Source organism: Poecilia reticulata, chromosome 2 (assembly GCF_904066995.2).
Source record: "Poecilia reticulata chromosome 2, P_reticulata-male-v2, whole genome shotgun sequence".
Classification (NCBI taxonomy): domain Eukaryota; kingdom Metazoa; phylum Chordata; class Actinopteri; order Cyprinodontiformes; family Poeciliidae; genus Poecilia; species Poecilia reticulata.
This window is the reverse complement of record NC_088831.1, coordinates 46,105,229-46,124,476: the sequence shown is the minus strand read 5'-3', so window position 1 is coordinate 46,124,476 and position 19,248 is coordinate 46,105,229. Positions and strand designations below refer to the sequence as shown.

At 43.6% G+C, this 19,248-nt stretch overlaps 1 long non-coding RNA gene across 1 annotated transcript; it reads left to right on the top strand.

The window, feature by feature from the left end:
- Positions 1-12,653: 12,653 nt before the first annotated feature.
- LOC145550907 (uncharacterized) lies at positions 12,654-13,670 on the top strand. The gene is made up of 3 exons (XR_014086735.1): positions 12,654-13,017; positions 13,438-13,475; positions 13,581-13,670. It is a non-coding gene; the product is annotated as an uncharacterized LOC145550907 (long non-coding RNA).
- Positions 13,671-19,248: the final 5,578 nt, after the last annotated feature.

Here is a 19,248-nt window from a genome sequence, read left to right as displayed (position 1 = left end):
TCCACATTCATTTACTTTTATCTTTAAATCTCCATTACTTCTCAAATGCTCCTCAACAAACACTGACAGTAAAAAAGACTCGGCGTTTTTCCCCAGAGCCACATGGATGTCCATCATCCATCATCCACTGTGATGTGAAGGTTGGGAGGCACTAAAGGGAAGAAGCGCCTCAGAGCAGCAGGACGCAGATGAAGCAAACATAGAATTTCACTTTGCCTGATAGTCGCTCCAGCTGCTGTGCCTCTTTGGACCAGGGCATTTGGCCTCCCTGGGGCATATGGGCTCTGTGGGGCATATGGCCTCCCTGGGGCATTTGGGCTCTGTGGGGCATATGGCCTCCCTGGGGCATTTGGGCTCTGTGGGGCATATGGCCTCCCTGGGGCATTTTGTCACCCTGGGGCATTTGGGCTCCCTGGGGCATTTGGGCTCTGTGGGGCATATGGCCTCCCTGGGGCATTTGGGCTCTGTGGGGCATATGGCCTCCCTGGGGCATTTGGGCTCTGTGGGGCATATGGCCTCCCTGGGGCATTTTGTCACCCTGGGGCATTTGGGCTCCCTGGGGCATTTTGTCACCCTGGGGCATATGGCCTCCCTGGGGCATTTGGGCTCTGTGGGGCATATGGCCTCCCTGGGGCATTTGGGCTCTGTGGGGCATATGGCCTCCCTGGGGCATTTTGTCACCCTGGGGCATTTGGGCTCCCTGGGGCATTTGGGCTCTGTGGGGTATATGGCCTCCCTGGGGCATTTGGGCTCTGTGGGGCATTTGGGCTCCCTGGGGCATTTGGGCTCTGTGGGGCATTTGGGCTCCCTGGGGCATATGGCCTCCCTGGGGCATTTGGGCTCTGTGGGGCATTTGGGCTCCCTGGGGCATTTGGGCTCTGTGGGGCATTTGGGCTCCCTGGGGCATTTTGGCTCCCTGGGGCATTTGGGCTCTGTGGGGCATATGGCCTCCCTGGGGCATTTGGGCTCTGTGGGGCATATGGCCTCCCTGGGGCATTTGGGCTCTGTGGGGCATATGGCCTCCCTGGGGCATTTGGGCTCTGTGGGGCATTTGGGCTCCCTGGGGCATATGGCCTCCCTGGGGCATTTGGGCTCTGTGGGGCATTTGGGCTCCCTGGGGCATTTGGGCTCTGTGGGGCATTTGGGCTCCCTGGGGCATTTTGGCTCCCTGGGGCATTTTGGCTCCCTGGGGCATATGGGCTCTGTGGGGCATATGGCCTCCCTGGGGCATTTGGGCTCTGTGGGGCATATGGCCTCCCTGGGGCATTTGGGCTCTGTGGGGCATATGGCCTCCCTGGGGCATTTGGGCTCTGTGGGGCATTTGGGCTCTGTGGGGCATATGGCCTCCCTGGGGCATTTGGGCTCTGTGGGGCATATGGCCTCCCTGGGGCATTTGGGCTCTGTGGGGCATATGGCCTCCCTGGGGCATTTGGGCTCCCTGGGGCATTTGGGCTCCCTGGGGCATATGGCCTCCCTGGGGCATTTGGGCTCTGTGGGGCATATGGCCTCCCTGGGGCATTTGGGCTCTGTGGGGCATATGGCCTCCCTGGGGCATTTGGGCTCTGTGGGGCATATGGCCTCCCTGGGGCATTTGGGCTCTGTGGGGCATTTGGCTGCCCTGGGGCATTGGGCTCTGTGGGGCATATGGCCTCCCTGGGGCATTTGGGCTCTGTGGGGCATATGGCCTCCCTGGGGCATTTGGGCTCTGTGGGGCATATGGCCTCCCTGGGGCATTTGGGCTCTGTGGGGCATATGGCCTCCCTGGGGCATTTGGGCTCTGTGGGGCATATGGCCTCCCTGGGGCATTTGGGCTCTGTGGGGCATATGGCCTCCCTGGGGCATTTGGGCTTAAATAGTGGAGAAGGTTGAGAGCTGGACAAAAACCTGAGTTGACAAAACTAACGGATTGCAGGTGAGAGTAGTTGGAGCAGGAGCACAGGGAACGGAGCTGGAAATACTTTTAGCGCTAAAGAAACTCTAAGACTAAGGAAAACATGATAAACAATAAAGAAACAAAGACATGAGGGGAAACTAACAGAAACAGGGCTGACCTCAGAACTCAGGAAACTAGAATAACCAAAAGGACTAAACAAAGAAATAAACCTAACTAGAAACACTACAATAGATGTAGACTAAGACCTAAAAGAATAACTAAACATAGAGTAACTAGAAAACACGACAAGGGGGCTGAAATAAAGAAACACAAGAGTGAGAAAGATCTAACAAAAATTAGTAACAAAAAATAAGAAGAGTAAAAGAAAAGGGGAAGAAAAACATAACAGATAAATAAAAAGAGAAACAACAAAAACACAAAACCAAAGCCAGGGTCCTGACAGTGAATGGGAACGTTAAAGTAACTCGTGATTTACTTTAACGTTCCCATTTTCAGGTCTCCTTCAGTGGAACAAATCTGACACATGAACTCAACCAGCTTCCCTCGCAGGCCGGGGCTGGACACCAGGAAATCTGTTCAGTGGGGTCATGTGAAGCCTTATCAGCATGCGGCTCCTGCGTGGAGATATCAGGAGAGCAGATCCTGGTTGTGGTTTCAGGTCTGACTGGTCATTACTTTGTGTCTGTCGGTATTTTATCCCTTGTTGTCTGGAAGAGCTTCTTTCCTCTGGCTGCATGTGCAGCGACATACTTCCTCCTTTAAAAGGGATTTACTAAACATGCTTTCATGTTTCAAGGTCAGGCTGAAAGAACTTCCACATAACCGCACATTTACTGCACCTCATTAACCTTTGAACCCTGACTTCAACTTTTAAGCAGTGATAGTTCACAAGCAAAAGGTTGGCATTACCAAACAGCACTATTCATTTTCCTTGATACTGATTGGCTGTTCTCCCAAGAGCGACGATGAGGGAGACTGGATGTTTGCTTCCATGGGAGAGTTGAGATGCTTTTCACTGTTAATGCATGTGAAAATAAATTTGGCGCTTTAACATTTAAAATGGGCAGTTAGAAGCATTTCAGAAGGAATCTCAATTATTAACAGATTTTAGCTAACGCTTTATCTCCAGCCCTGGAAACGTCATTATTATTTAAACTGGAAAAGATTCAAAGAAATCATTCCTTGCTCAGCATAACTGTTGTTTCATAGCAGGTTTCTGTTCTGCAAAAAAACAGATATAAAACATCACATCATGTTCATGTGCTGAGGTGCAAAACCGGTCAGTGATTTCTAGACTACCAGGAGCAGTTTAGGGTTTCTTCTTTCAGTGAAGGACTGGAGAACCGGGTGGTGTAGAACTGGGTGGTGTAGAACTGGGTGGTGTAGAACTGGGTGGTGTAGAACCGGGTGGTGTAGAACTGGGTGGTGTAGAACTGGGTGGTGTAGAACCGGGTGGTGTAGAACCGGGTAGAACTGGGTGGTGTAGAACTGGGTGGTGTAGAACCGGGTAGAACTGGGTGGTGTAGAACCGGGTGGTGTAGAACTGGGTGGTGTAGAACCGGGTGGTGTAGAACTGGGTGGTGTAGAACTGGGTGGTGTAGAACCGGGTGGTGTAGAACTGGGTGGTGTAGAACTGGGTGGTGTGCTCTAGCTTCCTGGTTTTAGTCAGAACTCCAGCTGCAGCTGAATCGTTGATTTTAAAGTTCAGTATTTTTTCCCTTGATTCCCAAATATTCCAAACAGTCTTATTTTCCCTGAAATACATTTTTACAGTTTAGTGAATCGTGAAATAATGTAGCAACTTTTCCCTTCTCTTGTGTTTTTGGGTCTCGCGTTGGACATTGTAATTAGGAAGCATTGATCTGATTAGTACATTTTCACTGAACTGTTTCTGTTGAAAACAGGATGTTGATATTTTGCTCAGCAATGAAGGAATTTATCGAGAAGGTTTTTTGACCTGGGAAGGATCTGGTGTTTGGCCAAGACAGCTGGATAAAGTTTCTATAGGATGCTCCTTCAGATGGGATTAATCTGGGGTTTGATTTTAATTATTTACCATTATTGGTAAAAGTAGTTCTCTTTCTTATTAGCAGTGTATTTGACCTTAGGGGGTCAGACGGAGTCTGGGCCGAAGGAAAGGTGCAGAACTAACATCCAGTCATATAGCTGGTGTCTCTGGAGGAGTTGGTGCAGATGTAGTCCAATCCCATGGAGTGTTTGGGCCAGTTGGTGGTGTGAGCTTTGTTCCCTTATTTAGTTCATTCATTTATTCTGTGAAATCAAAAGAGGTGACCAGGAGACGATGAGTAAGGAGGTAATGTAGTGGTGGAAGATAGAGAAATCATATACAACTCATAAGGGAGCAAAACAAATAAATAAAAATAAATACCTAATTCAACTCAGTTCTGTGTGTTTATATAGTAAAAACCATCCTGATGCACTTTAGGAAAAAATCATTTAGATTCAGTTACACATGGATTTCAGCTGATCCAGTTACCAATCAGTTCTTTATTCAAATTAGCTGAAAAGTTTTTGAGCAAACCCAGCAGAGCATCATTCCTCCTGACCAGCAGGGGGCGACAGTGGAGAGGAAAAACGTCCCTTTAACTGGAGGAAACCTCCAGCAGAACCAGAACTTGGCTCAGTACCAGAACCAGAATTGAGCCAGGAGAAGTTTCTATGTTCACAGAAATATATTTATTTTCCCTTTGGGGTTTATAAAATATTTTTGATTTTGAAATAAACAGTCAGGTGATGGCAGCATCATGCCAGCAGATGCCCTGCCTCCAGGAAGGAATCAGCCAATCAGAATGCAGAGCAGGAGTAGCTTTTGGAGAGGAAATAACTGAGAAAAATCAAAATGTTAACAGTTAAAATAAAAGCAAATAATGCAGACTGGAGAGTAGTAGGAGAAGAAAGTCAGGAGTGGTCAGTTTGTCCTCCAGCATCAGAATATGACAGAATGACCTGTTAAAACAAAGACAGGATTTTTAAAGGCGTGTCAGGTAAGAAAAACAACAAAAAACAGCATTAATAACCAAAAAGACACTTTGTGTGATTATAATAGAGAAATACAATCTGGTTACAGTGGCAGCATATTGAACTCTCTACTGCCCCCTACTGCCCACTGAACTGGCCGAGCAGCTCTGTTTTAACAATCAGCTTCAGGAGAGGAACATTTCAGTCCTGGTGTAGAAAGTATTCAGACTAACTCTGGGAGTTGCTTCCATAGGAGAGGAGCCTGAAAGCTAACAACCTCAGTCTGGTCAGAATTTACAAAGTCATCCAGGTTTCACTGTCCTCAGGACGCCTGCAGTCTGACCATCAGACTGCTTCTTCAGAGCTTATGGGTCGATGCAGCAGAGTTATGGATGGTTATGGTAAATGTTCTTGTACTGCTTCATCAACTCCAGAGGACTCTACAGCTTTTCACACATTAAGCCTCTGATGGTGGTGAGCTACTGGATGGTAGCTACAGCTGCCCTCAGGCAGTCTAACAGAGTGGTGCCCCCTGCTGGGCCCTCTGGCCCCTGAACTGTTTGGCCCAAGAGTGTAAGAGACGGATGGAGTCGGAACTGAACCAGACAATGTGAACTTAAATCTGAGGAACAGGAGAAAAAATGAGAAGTTTGTCTGGTGTGACTGATTGTGTGAGATGTTCTCAGCTTGTCCTCGCTGCTCCTGTCTCAGCGCTAAAGCTACACAAACAGCAATGACCAAATTACACTGTCCAAACCAAACACTGATTCAAACACAGGAATCAGCTGGAACTGCTCATGCTAAGCTGCTGGGACTCCAGTGACAACGTGACGGGCAACACTGACAGACAGACGAAGATGTTAATGGAGGCTTTTGCTGAAAAACAACTCGAGTCTTAGAAGGATTAAGGCTTTAAAATGGTCATGGGAGAAGAAAACCTCACTTTCCAAAATGCAACTTGGATAAATCAGCTAAAAACAACAAACTGAACTCCACCATCTTTTTGTCATTCTGCAGCAAAAACTGTTCTTCATCATCTAGTTATGACAGGACTGCAGTTAATCTGAAGCTCTTGTTAAGTTTGACATATTGCTAAATCCAGTTCTGGGACCAATGAATAAATATCTGAAAATGTGTTTTTGTTGCCGCAGCTTCTGCTTCTTCTTTAGGGCTTTAACTTGAATATGCATCAGCAGAAGAACTCAGAGCATTTCAGCTGTTTAAAGGTTCAACTAAAAGTTACCTTTCTGTCATTTAGTATCTACCTTTATTAATTATAGTCGTTATAATAATAAAAAAAAAAGCTTTCCCTGAATGTGATGAATGCTATCTTCTTGTGTCCTGATTAAGTTAAATGTTGTCCTGTTACTATCAGGATAAAAACCTTAACTAAAGCTGGAGTTGGAAAAAAGCACCAAACGGTTCAACAGGGTCATGGTTTGAGTTTAGGAGCTGGTTGGAAGTAGCTTAACACTGAAGTGTGATGGTTCTGGGCTGTTGGTGAACATCACAGGGAAACTGACAGATTTTCTCTACCGGTCAATGGAAAGACTTTGTCTCTGATATTTGATACGACACAATTTACTGCACATGTTGAAACATGATGTGAAACAAAACGCTGGGAATCTGTAATCCTTTTTGTAATAATTCTCATATATATGCACATGTGGGTACACACGCACACACACACACACACACGCACACGCACACACACGCACACACACACACACACACACACACACGCACACACACACACACAGTCGGTCATTTTCACAGAAATGCGGTCAAACAGCATTTACTGACAATTTCACAAACTGCATTGGTACTTTCTGTTATTCATAAAGTCAATATTTAAATGAGTCATTTTCCACTTTTGCTTTCAAACAATGAAGAAAAACTAAATAATTACTTTAAATTATTCAGTGCAGCTGAATCTGATTGTTTAGAGGTCAAGCTGGTGATGAAGAATCTGAGTCGTCATCATTTATCTCTGCAAGAGACACTTGTGGAGTTATTACATAAATCCAAAAATCATCACCGTTCAGACTTTGCCCCAGCTTGACTTTAATTACTTTAAGTGTTTCTGAGTCGTTCATTGTTGAGGAAGTTTTCTGCTGTAACTTTACCCATGAGCAGGACTGGGATCTATTTCTGAAAATGACATCATTCTGAATGTTTTAAAGATTTGTTTCTGAGTTCAACGTCAGGTGAAGTTTTCCTTTCACTGAGCAGGAGCTGCGTCTTCAGGTCAATTCTCCACATTTTGAACCGTTGAGCAGAACAAAGGTCATGACTCGGGGACTCGGACCGACTTCTCCACCCCCACCTTCAAGGCCGTTCAGCTTCGGTCTCCGTCCTGCTCACTGTTTGGCACCGAGTGATTGCAGAAAACCCCCAGCTGCAGGGTGGAAAAGCAACAAGCTGCTGCCAGCAGAGGTTACGCCCTTTGCAAGTCCCTGCTTGGTCCTGCTGGCTTCTCCAAACCTCAACGTGTTTGTCTTTAAAGGCTGGTCATTTGTAGACATTAGCCAGAACAGATCTCAACTTGTGGACAGACGTGTTGATTACAGGTTTTATCTCAGGAGCATGATCAAAGTCATGACCCATTAGCAGTCATGTGTTAATGGGTTAACTAACAGTACAGTACTAACCCTACCCTCTCTAGTCTCTCTGGACTCTCAGCCTTGCATCGACCAGCTCCTCTCTCTCTAACTTTTAAAGGTTTTTCCTCGACTCTTTCTGAGTCGGAACATCACATCACTGATGATGTTCATTCCTCTGACTCGAAGCATGAGGGACGTTTGAAATCTGTTCTAGTCCAGAACAAAATCTTTCTCTCTGATCTTCTTTTAGACCTGCTATCTGCAACATTTTTGCACATGTAGCTCTTTTTAGCTTGTTATTCTTTTAACATCTTATTTCCCTTAAACACCTTCATGCTTCTTTTGGTTTGTCCCGTGGATTTAATATGGACACGTCTTGTTTACTTTGCATTTATTTAATAACACCTGAAAAACGAAATCAATGACAAAAACATTAAAAAGAGTTTAGTGGCTGGATGGATTTCAATTGAATGGCCTTCCTGTTTGCTGTCCTCCGCTCAAACATTGGATGTGAATCACAGAAGAAGAAGAAACCACACGGCGCTTTTGGAGGCATCCTGCCCGTATCTCAGTGCCTAATCCGATGAGATCACACTCGGTACGCTCCTGTTGCGAGTTCTGCATGACTTGCGCTGCCCCCAGAGATGAAGAATGGACGGGCCGCTGTCTTCAGGGAGAGGCGGGGCGGCTGAGGGATATACTGAGGCCTCAGTGTGGTTTGTGGAGGTGGGGGTAGATCTCATCATTCGTCTCTTTTCCCGCCTCAGACACTGACCTCTTTGTAAGGTTTGTATTAAAAACTCTGGCCCCGTGAAAACAGACCCCCCCACTTCCTTCCACTAATCCAGGCTGCTGACCGTTAGCGGGCTATCTGACAGTACGGCACATTAAACTTACACTGTGTGTGTCTCAACATTCTCACCTCAAGGGCCGTTCTACCAAAAATACTACACTGTGAGGACCCACCGCTCCTTATAGGGCCCAAAACTGAGGCCCCAAAAGGAGAAGTGCTGGTTGAGGATCGTTAATGAAATGAAAGGAAGTTGATGCTGCAAGTCCTTCACAAGATAGAAAGACACAATGCATGTGTGTGTGTGTGTGTGTGTGTGTGTGTGTGTGTGTGTGTGTGTGTGTGTGTGTGTGTGTGTGTGTGTGTGTGTGTGTTGACCCAAGGTGAAAGGAAAACAGATCTGCAGTTTGTTCATGTTGTCGTCATTGAAGCTTTTTGCTTTGTGAATCAGATGCTGAGAAGGACAATAATTCAGAGGAGAAATCGATGACATCACCGCCAATTACAAATGTTCCCATTAATTAAATTGTTTCATTCTTTATTAGCCTGGTAAAAACAAGACCCTTTTTCTACCCTTTGCTTCATCCGGAGGGTCAGGGCTCTCAGCTGTTGAGAAACAATCACTTCCTGGAGGCGTGGCCTCTGCGGTTTGAAATTTTACCCAATCGCTGACGTTTGCCTGTGACGAATGTAATGCACCAGTTCATCAGAAAGAACCTGACTGGAAACCACGGCGTTGTAAACAACCATCTTCCACTGTGAAGAGAGAAGAGCCGATCTGAACGAGGCGGCTGTCGATTTGAATTTAGTATTTGGAAGCGTTGCCAACGTGACCTGAACGGCTTCATTCACTTCCTCAGTTGTTGTTGATCAAACTGATTCTAAAACAGCAGAAAATCAATGTCAGCGTTGACAGATTCTCCTTCTGTTCACTGATTGGCTTGGGGGGAAAAATGGAGCAGAGACAATCCGAGTGAATGGGAGAAAGACCAGACTGTGCTGCAAGAGAACCTCTTCAGAGTGAAATTGTGCAGGAAGGCAACAGCCAGGCTGATTGTTTACATGAAGAGCTTAGCAACCCAACAGCAACAGTGTTTAACCAGCATGTCTTTGTTCTTAATGTCAAACTGTCATAAAGTGGTGATGAGGCTCATTATGTTCTTATCGCCAGCCGTCCATAGAGCATAAATGTTTTGAAAACAGAGGAAGACATTATAGTCAAAGCACAGATGTTTTTTTCCCTGAACATTAAATCACTTGAACAGCTTTGATACCATTCATGGAAACTCTTTGCTCTCCAGAGTCACGACTGACGGCTCAGGTTGTTTTACAGCTTCTCATGTTTGTTGCCAGCTGCCCATTTGGTCGGCAACGTTCAGTCAGAGCTCAAAGAACCGTCTTGTTGTCTGTTGAGGATATTTCTGTTGCTTTTGGAGGAAACTTTATGTGGTGATAAAAATCGGGCCAACAAACCAGCAGAGCCTTCAGCTCCTTGTTAATCACAGCAAACAGTTGGAGATCCTTTCAAAAGGGATTATATCAGGGTCAGGAGCATTTGGACCTTAATTACCCCTGACATAATGTTTGACCATTCTGTTACCACTGGGGAGGGCAGCACTTATTAAGGAGACATGGGCCAGGGGGTCAGCTGGGGTCACCGCCGGCCCGGCCCCCCCGGAGGACGGTTTATTGGAGGAGTCCAGATCTCCTTCCTGTCCTCCAGCAGCTTGAGACGGAGTCCAGTCACAGGTTGTCCAACAGAGGGGACAGGCGTCCAACACAAAGGTTCAGCAGGAAAGACACAGGGGAAGTTAACCTAGGGGTTAAAGGTCAGCGGTTGTGATCCATCAGATTGAGTTTTATCTCAGAAACGTTAATAATTGGATGGATTTTGATTTGCTGCCGTCAATCAGCTGCTCAAAATGCTTCACAGAAAAATATAATAAAGTTATAAAAGTCAATGTTACATTTTGTCAAATGCATAATTAAAATCAATATCAATGATATTAATCAATGTTCAGTTCTTATTGATCAAAGCAGCTCAGGGTTTCAGCTGGTTGGCAGTTTTCTGGAAGTTTGTTCCAGATTTTGGTGCATAGAAGCTGAATGCTGCTCCATGTTTGGTTCCGGTTCTGGAGGCAGAGCAGAACCAGAACCAGAACTTTAGAGTCTGAAGTTGATCCAGCAGCAGATCTTTGATCCATTCAGTGATTTATTGAAAGTCTCTGTGGAAGAATAAAACCCAACTGTTCAGCGCCGCCTTTCAGAAATGATAATTGGAACATTAATTATTCTGGTCTGGATTATTATTATATTTAGATTTATATAGTAATATTATCACTTTAAATTGCCACAGTAATGTCATATTTTAGTGTTTTTATCATGTAAAAAACTTGGAAATGTAACAAAAAAACTGGACATTGATGTCAGATTCTTCAAGCTGAATATTAATATAGTATTATGGTGTTTTTATGAAGTTTCTGTTTTTATTCCAACTTTACAGTTTTCTGCCTCTGGAGGGAAAATGACCTGATGGAGTTCAGCAGTTCAGTCACTGAGCCAAAGCCTGGAGCTCCTCCTGCCCCGACGTGGCACCAACAGCCTGGAAGCTGCCCTGGGAGTCGGCATGGGGGCAACAGGGGCAGTTGGGGATGGAGTTGTGGGGGTAATCATGGAGGCTGTGGGCAGATTGGCAAAGGATTATTGAAAGGTTGGGGGTAATCTGTAACTACTTTGTAATTGAATTTTAGAAGAATAGCTGACAGAAGATCAGTGGAAAAACTTTGATCTTTATTTCAAGTTGTGCATGAAAAATGATAACTTTAGTTTTTAACAGACCAGTTTCATACAGAGTCTGCACCAAATATTCAACTAACATTCTGCTGTTTTATTTCTCTGTGAAGTCGGCGCTGATGTCCACCAATCAAATTAGCAAATTAGTGAAAAAACAGAAATATTATCAGGGCTCTGCTGTTCAGAAAACATAAAAGGAAAACTCAACATCAAATAATTTTATTGCAAAATGCCATAAAAACTCCAGATCATCAGATTTACATCAGGCTCTGCTGATGGAGCCTCCGTTACAAACTGCACATCAAAATCCTTTCTGGGTTTTTTCTCTTATTTTTATTCTTCAGTCTTTCAGGAGACGGAGGTGCAAAGTTAAAGTTTAGATCAGTGACGTCTGAACAGACGGATCGTTTCACAAAGTGAGCAGCAAAGGTTGGTTTGTTTCTGCCTCATTTCTCCACATGTTGCTCTCAGCTGCAGCAGACGGAGGAGCTGATTGGTGCGTCACTCAACTAAACATTTCAGGACATTTGGAGGCCTCTGCTCTATTCTACTCAAACAAATACTGTCTCACAACTCCTTATGTAAAATCTTTTACATTCAATCAGACATTTTAAGTCACCCTGCAGCTGCAGGTCCAGTTGAGGGGAAGATGCTGCTGCAGGATGAACCGACTGTCAAGGATGGAAATGAGGAGGAAAATAGCTTTTCTCTGTCTTTATTATTTTATACATTCAATCCTCTTGATATATATTAGTTTGTATTTATCATTCTTACAGGTTTCAATGCATCAGTTCAATCCAAACCATCATTAAAGTCAAGTTCATAAATTCTTAACATGCTGATTTCGGCTCATTAATTGTTGGTGTTGAGTCTGACTGAGTTCAGAATCAACACACACGTGTTTGACTGAATGAGTCTGTTTCTGTATAAAAGAGACATTTAAGCATTTCAATGGTGGCTTTTACTAAATAAAACCTGAAGCTTTAAAAATCAGACAACGATTGTAACTTTAACGATTCGTCCAGCAGGGATAACAGTCAAAGTGTTCAGCTGAATTTTGGGGGTAATAAAACGTGACAGAGCCGCTCTGGGTCACAGCGGCGCTCTGACGCTAGCCGTCGTTAAGCTGCTGGTTTGGAGGTTCACTCAGGTTTATGAAGCAGTTTGGGACAGATGGAAATTTAGGATTTTATGGAATGGATCTGCAAGGTTTTATTGCTGGGGTGTAAATATATTCATGCTAATGTTTTAGGAGGGAAGTTCTTAGACTCAATAGCTTTAGTGATGCTGTCGTTTGTATGACTAAAGTCCTTTAACAGCCAGTTTGGAACCTGCTGAACATCATAACTGATGAAAATTCAATCATAATTTGTAGAGACTGAACATGTATCTAACATTGATGCAGCCTGGAGGCAGAGCTACATCAGCTTTACGCTCTATAAGCCACAGAACTGCCTTTAAATTCCATCACATGATTTATGTTTGCAATGTGACAATATAGAAAAAGTCAAGGGGTGTGAATACTTTTGCAAGCCCCTTTAGTCAGTTATAACCTTATATAAAAACACTGAAGCTTCTTAAAAAATGATTTAAATAACGTTTTAAATAATCAAATAACATTAATAAAATCTCTGAATGTCTCAACATTAAGAATCACTAAACACAATTACAGTCGTGTTTCTGGAATCATCTGGATGTTGGTTCCTTTAAGACGTGGTGCCATTTATTCCACCTACAGTCACATTTAGCTCAGAGGAGCGATTAGTGGCGTGTATTTTTAGCAGCTTTTGTTTTCTTGGTTTTTACAGGAACATCACCTGGAATCTGTGGCAGCGCGTGTCGCTGCATGTCTGATATCCCTCGCTGCGGTTACACCCATCCCATCCCATCCCGCTGGATTTTCTGTGAGTTCAGTGGAAGTAAACAGCAGAGGACAATTAGAGCCGCGAAGCAAAGCGGTGAGTCGTCAGTCACATGCTGGATGAGGGAGGGCGGACAACAACACTGAGATTCGGATCTGGGCTGAACATCAAGGATCTCAGCTGCTTGAAATCAGTTTGTTTGAAATGACTGAGGAATCAGTTCAGCAGCAGAACTTCATGAAGTCCTTCAGGTTTTTCTGTAATGGATCAAAATGAGTTTATCTGTCACTTCCTCTTTGAGGCCCAGCTCAACTTCGACACCTTGAAGCTCCAGAGCCAATATTAAGGCCAGCTGTCATGAAATGTGTCATTAGCTTTAATTCTCTTTTACTTTTGCCTTTATAAATCCAGGGCATTTCAACAGATACAAAGATTGAGCTCAGCAAGTGATTAAGTGTGAAATAGAAAACTTTCTGTCTGAGGCTGAAGGAAGACATTTTGTTTATCGTCACACAGCAACAAGAGGAAAGCTGGAACGTCTGGCCTGACCTCTGGTGAGATTTAAAAACCTGAAACCTGAGTGGGCCACACATGAAATCATATTTAATCTTAGAGAGCAGGCAGAATCTACACTTTTGACTTCCTCACCATTTTTTCAGGAACCCGGCGTAAACTGAGCCGTTAACCTGGATTTGAGTTCAGTTGAAGAAAGGAGCTGGATGCTGGCAGAGGCTCAGTAACATGCAGGAGAAACCCGATGGCTGTCGCTTAGCAACATCTGCTCTAAACTCAGGAAAATGTTTTCATGTTTTAAAACATATAAATATTCACAGCTGCATGTAGTTCCATTTTGTTGTATAATTAATAAAACATGAGCTTAACAAAGAGCCAAGGAAACTTCCTACCTCTTCTCAGGCAGCCTAGGGTCAACAGTGATGTCATAACTGAGCGCTCTCTTAAAGAGACAGTACAGGTTTTAGTGTTGAACAAAGTATGTTACAGAAAACTCTTAAAACAAAACCAAAAGTACGATTCTTCAGTGTTGATCTGGGTTTGGTGAAATTTCAAACATTTTCTACAGTTGTTCCTAGTATTACAAATCTAAGTCTACAGGTCCTTCTCAAAAAATTTGCATATTGTGATAAAGTTCATTAATTTCCATAATGTAATGATAAAAATTAAGCTGTCATATATTTTAGATTCATTGCTCACCAACTGAAATATTTCAGGTCTTTTATTGTTTTAATGCTGATGATGTTGGCATACAGCTCATGAAAACCCAAACAATTAGCATATCATGAAAAGGTTCTCTGAACGAGCCGTTAACCATCATCTGAATCAACAAAGTAACTCTAAACACCTGCAAAAGATTCCTGAGGCTTTTAAAAACTCCCAGCCTGGTTCATTACTCAACACAGCAATCATGGGTCAGACTGCTGACCTGACTGCTGTCCAGAAGGCCATCATTGACGCCCTCAAGCAAGAGGTGAGACACAGAAAGACATTTCTGAACCAATAGGCTGTTTGCAGAGTATCAAGGCTCCTCAGTGGGAAGGAAAACGCTGCACAACGAGACGAGGTGACCGGATCCTGAGGAAGATGGTGGAGAAGGACCGAGTCCAGACCTCCAGCAGTGGACTGAGTCTGGAGTAGAAACATCCAGAGCCACCGTGCTCAGGCGTGTGCAGGAAATGGGCTACAGGTGCTGCATTCCCCAGGTCAAAGGTCAAGCCACTGTTGAACCTGAAACAGCGGCAGAAGCGCCTGACCTGGGCTACAGAGAAGCAGCACTGGACTGTTGCTCAGTGGTCCAAAGTACTTTTTTCGGATGAAAGCAAATTTTGCATGTCATTCAGAAATCAAGGTGCCAGAATCTGGAGGAAGACTGGGGAGAAGGAAATGCCAAAAGGCCAGAAGTCCAGTGTCCAGTACCCACAGTCAGTCCACAGTCAGTGATGGTCTGGGGAGCCATGTCAGCTGCTGGTGTTGGTCCACTGTGTTTTATCAAGGGCAGGTCAATGCAGCAGCTATCAGGAGGTTTTGGAGCACTTCATGCTTCCATCTGCTGAAAAGCTTTATGGAGATGAAGATTTCATTATTCAGCACAACCTGCTCACAGAGCCAAAACCACTGGTATACTCACCATGGTGCTACTGTTGGCCTGCCAACTCTCCTGACCTGAACCCCATAGAGAATCTGGGGGATATTGTGAAGTTGAGAGACCCAACAGTCTGGATGAGCTTCAGGCCATCGAAGCATCCTGGGCTCCATAACACCTCAGCAGAGCCACAGGCTGATGGCCTCCATGCCGCATTGAAGGCTGCAGAAGGATTTCTGACCAAGTATTGATGCATAACTGAACATAATTATTTGAAGGTTGACTTTTTTTTTGTATTAGAACACTTTTCTTTTATTGGTCGGATGAAATATGCTAATTTTTTGAGACAGGGATTTTGGGTTTTCATGAACTGTTTGAAAAATCATCAATATTAAAACAATAAAAGACCTGAAATATTTCAGTTGGTGTGCAATGAATCTAAAATCTATGACAGTTTAATTTTTATCATCACATTATGGAAATTAATGAACTTTATCACAATATGCTAATTTCTGGAGAAGGGCCTGTATAGTCAATGTCTCTTCCTGTCTGATCTACTAAAAAGTACAAAATGGAAAATTTAAGATGTGAGAATTGAGAGAATTCAAAGTTTCTTTCTGCTGCCTGAAAAATCGAAAATATGTCATTTATGTATCAAAGGCTCAAAATGATCATTATGACTCACATGATCATCTTCCAATTTACCCATAAATAAATTAGCTGCACATGAGCCTCTCATACCAACGACTTGGCAATGAACACAGAAACATTTTTAAAATTTGAAATGGTTCATGTTCAAATCTAACAGGAACCCAGTGGAGGATTTTCTCTCTTGTTCAGATGATATTTCAATGTTTCTGTTGTCTTTGTTAACAGAGGAGAAGCTCAGCTGGGGAAACACCACAGCTTCTAACGTCTCTTTTTGCTGTAATAACCAATATTCAAAACTCAGAGATCAGTTTCACAAAGATTAAAATCTGGTAAAAGAAAAAAAAAAGGAAGCGATCCCTGATCGGTGGAGGGAGCGTAGGTAAAACAGTTCATTTTTATTTTTGTTTTGAAAATCTTGGCAAATCAAAAACAATAATAGAGATTTTATTGCAACATCTGTTGCTGACTTGCCATCAAGACTTTACATGGAGGACCTTTCATTCCTCACCAGGAAAACAACATTCCTGAGGTTTTCCTTTTGTTTCCAGTTTCCATGTTTGTTGTTTCTGTTTCCCTCCACTCATCCCTCCATTCCTCTCCTCACTCACATGCACATTTTTCCTGTTTTCTTTCGTTCAGAGCAACTTCAACAAAAGTAAATCTGATTATGATTATGCTATAGATTCTGACAATTCTTTGTTTTTCAGTCTAGCTCAGTGTTTCTCCACCCTGGTCCTCAGGCCCCCCGTCCTGCATGTTTTAGGTCAGGGGTGTCCAAAGTGGGTCCTCGAGGCCCGGCAGCCTGCATAAGTCTCTCCCTGGTTTAGCGCACCTGCATCAAATGATGGCTCGTTAAATGGCCTAAGAAGAACAATGACTTGCTGAGGAGGTTGTTGCTACATGCAGGACCCACTTTGGACACCCATGTTTCAGGTGTTTCCTTCTGCCACCTGGATTGTATCTCTGGGTGATTAACAGGCGTCTGCAGCACCTGATGGTCATTCAGTCATTTGGATCAGATGTTCTGGAACAGAGGCTCATCTAGAACATGCAGAGCAGGAGGGAGAGGACCAGGGTGGAGAAACATGAGGACCAGGGTGGAGAAACATGAGGACCAGGGTGGAGAAACATGAGGACCAGGGTGGAGAAACATGAGGACCAGGAGAAACATGAGGACCAGGGTGGAGAAACATGAGGACCAGGGTGGAGAAACATGAGGACCAGGGTGGAGAAACATGAGGACCAGGAGAAACATGAGGACCAGGGTGGAGAAACATGAGGACCAGGGTGGAGAAACACTGATCTAAAGTTTAGCAAAAACTGTTAGCTGGTTGTTTCTGTTCTTTCCTGATAGATTTTCTTTCTTTTCACCTCAGTGTTGCCGCTGCTCAAGCAGGATTAAAAGGAAAAGTTATCAGGAGAATATTTATTGACGGGATGACTTACTGACATGTTCAGCATATTTTCCAGATGAGTGTGACTGAAGGAAACGGCTGTGTTGTTTTCAAAAACTCTAAACTATTTTAAAATGAAATAAGTTCAGAGACAAAAGACCCTTTATGTGGAGGCGATTGAGATGATTCATACTTTCATCCTCTCTGTCTGTCACTTAGGTTTCTACAGGTGACAACATGTAGAAAGAGTGACGTTGCAGGCAGGTTCAATACTAAGGCAGTTAGGGGTTTCAAGAATAAATGTTTAGAAGAGTTTTCTCTGGTTGAAAGCGATCCAACTTTTCCACATTGCAGTGAAACAGCCAGTCTGGCCTGAAGAAAGGAGAATTTCCTCCAGGCAAAACCTGACAGCCAGCTGGAGCCAGTAAAGGGACCAGAGTGCAGTGGGAGGAATGCAGCTAAAGTTAACAAGGTGTGATGGTTGTCAGCCATGGATGGAGCAGGACCAGCTGCAGGGTCTTCATGGTGTCACCAGAACCTTTCAGGACCCACTGAGCCGCCGAGCCGTCTCCTCTCTCAGCATCAATAATCAATTACATAGATTTTTACATGTTAAAACTTTTAGCCCATTTAATCATGTTTTTTTTTTACATACTAAAGTTCCACCTTTATACTCATGTTTCTGGTTTATAAATCTGACGCCCAGCAGCTGTTGCTATGTTCAAGTAAATTAGCAACTCAGAGTAGGGAAAGATGATTTAGAGTTTTATTTTGGATCTGCAATCATTGATTATTAAATTTGTTTTGTTGCTTAACTCTGCTAGAAAGTTTGTTTAATAAAGACGCATCAAAATTCTAAGATGAGTTGTGGACAATCAAACTCATTGAGCCATTTTCTGAGTAGAGTTACGATGGTTGTAAAAATCTGTTACATGATTCTAGAAGTTTGCAGGTTTCAAACGTTTCTTTCGTTGGTTACAAACAACCTTGGAGTTTATGCTGAGCTACTAAAAGTGTTCTAGTCCAGACCGTTAGGCAGCTGCAGGGCTACAAGTTTCCTTTTTATCACGTTGCTCTTTAGTTGTTGCTGCTTATTTATTTCAAAAGGGAAAATACAACAAACTGTTAGAGTAAGACGTAAAGACCAGTTTTCATCTGTAGTCCCTCCAACACGTTAAAACAGATAATAAACCAAAAGCATTTTTTATCTAAAAGGAGAATGTCAAGTTTCAAATTTTACAAGAACAAAAAGCAACATAGCACAAAACTTAACCACAATACAAACTACATAAAAAGAAAAAAGTAAAACTAAATACAAATGAGAATCACAGGATAAGTGCTGCACATTTGACAATCTAAGAGCTTTTAAGTTGGTAGAAAATGTTTTAATAGTCAAATGTTGTTAAGCTGCGAGTTCTGAAATGTTCCTGTCCGTCGCTTTGGGTCGGAACTCATCAGCAACGCAACATTTTAACGAGCAAACTGACATTTACAAACATGGTCAGAACAGACGATGTTTCTGTAAAACGTCTCAATGATGCTGTCCGGCAGGCTGAATATGAATATTATAGAGTATCTGGATAGATGAACATGTTAAACAGCAAACAAGACAAAATCAAAGCATTCATCAATCCGTCAATCGATCAAGTTTATTAGTATCACACATTTCAGCAACAAGGCACAAAAACACAATCATGGAAAACTCCAGTCAACAACTGAGAACAAACATTACATTTTGACGAGCGCAAAATGTAATGTTTCATGTTATTCATGATAAATAACCACGGTGGCGATGGTGAATCAATATTTTGATTCATTTAACCTTTCTGTGTTATTGACTGATTTTAATCCTTTTGGATCCATTTGGGTTCGTGTTGCACGTTATTTCTGCATATTTGTCTGACGCTGGGATTCCCACTCATGAGAGTCCCACTGATGGGGCTCCCAGGGGCCCCATCAGTGGGGCCCCTGTGGGGTGAAGACCCACACCAGGAGCCGAGGGGGACCGGCTATCCGAGGCCTGGCTGAGGCCAGGAGCCGAGGGCCCGGCTCCAGCCGTGGGGCCTCCAGGTCAGGTGTCCGGGCTGGAGGACCACACCCTGCTTTAACTAGGACTCTGCTTCTGCCTTGTCCTGAAGACTTTTACTGACCGTGATGCTCTTTATTAAACTTCTTTTATAAAGA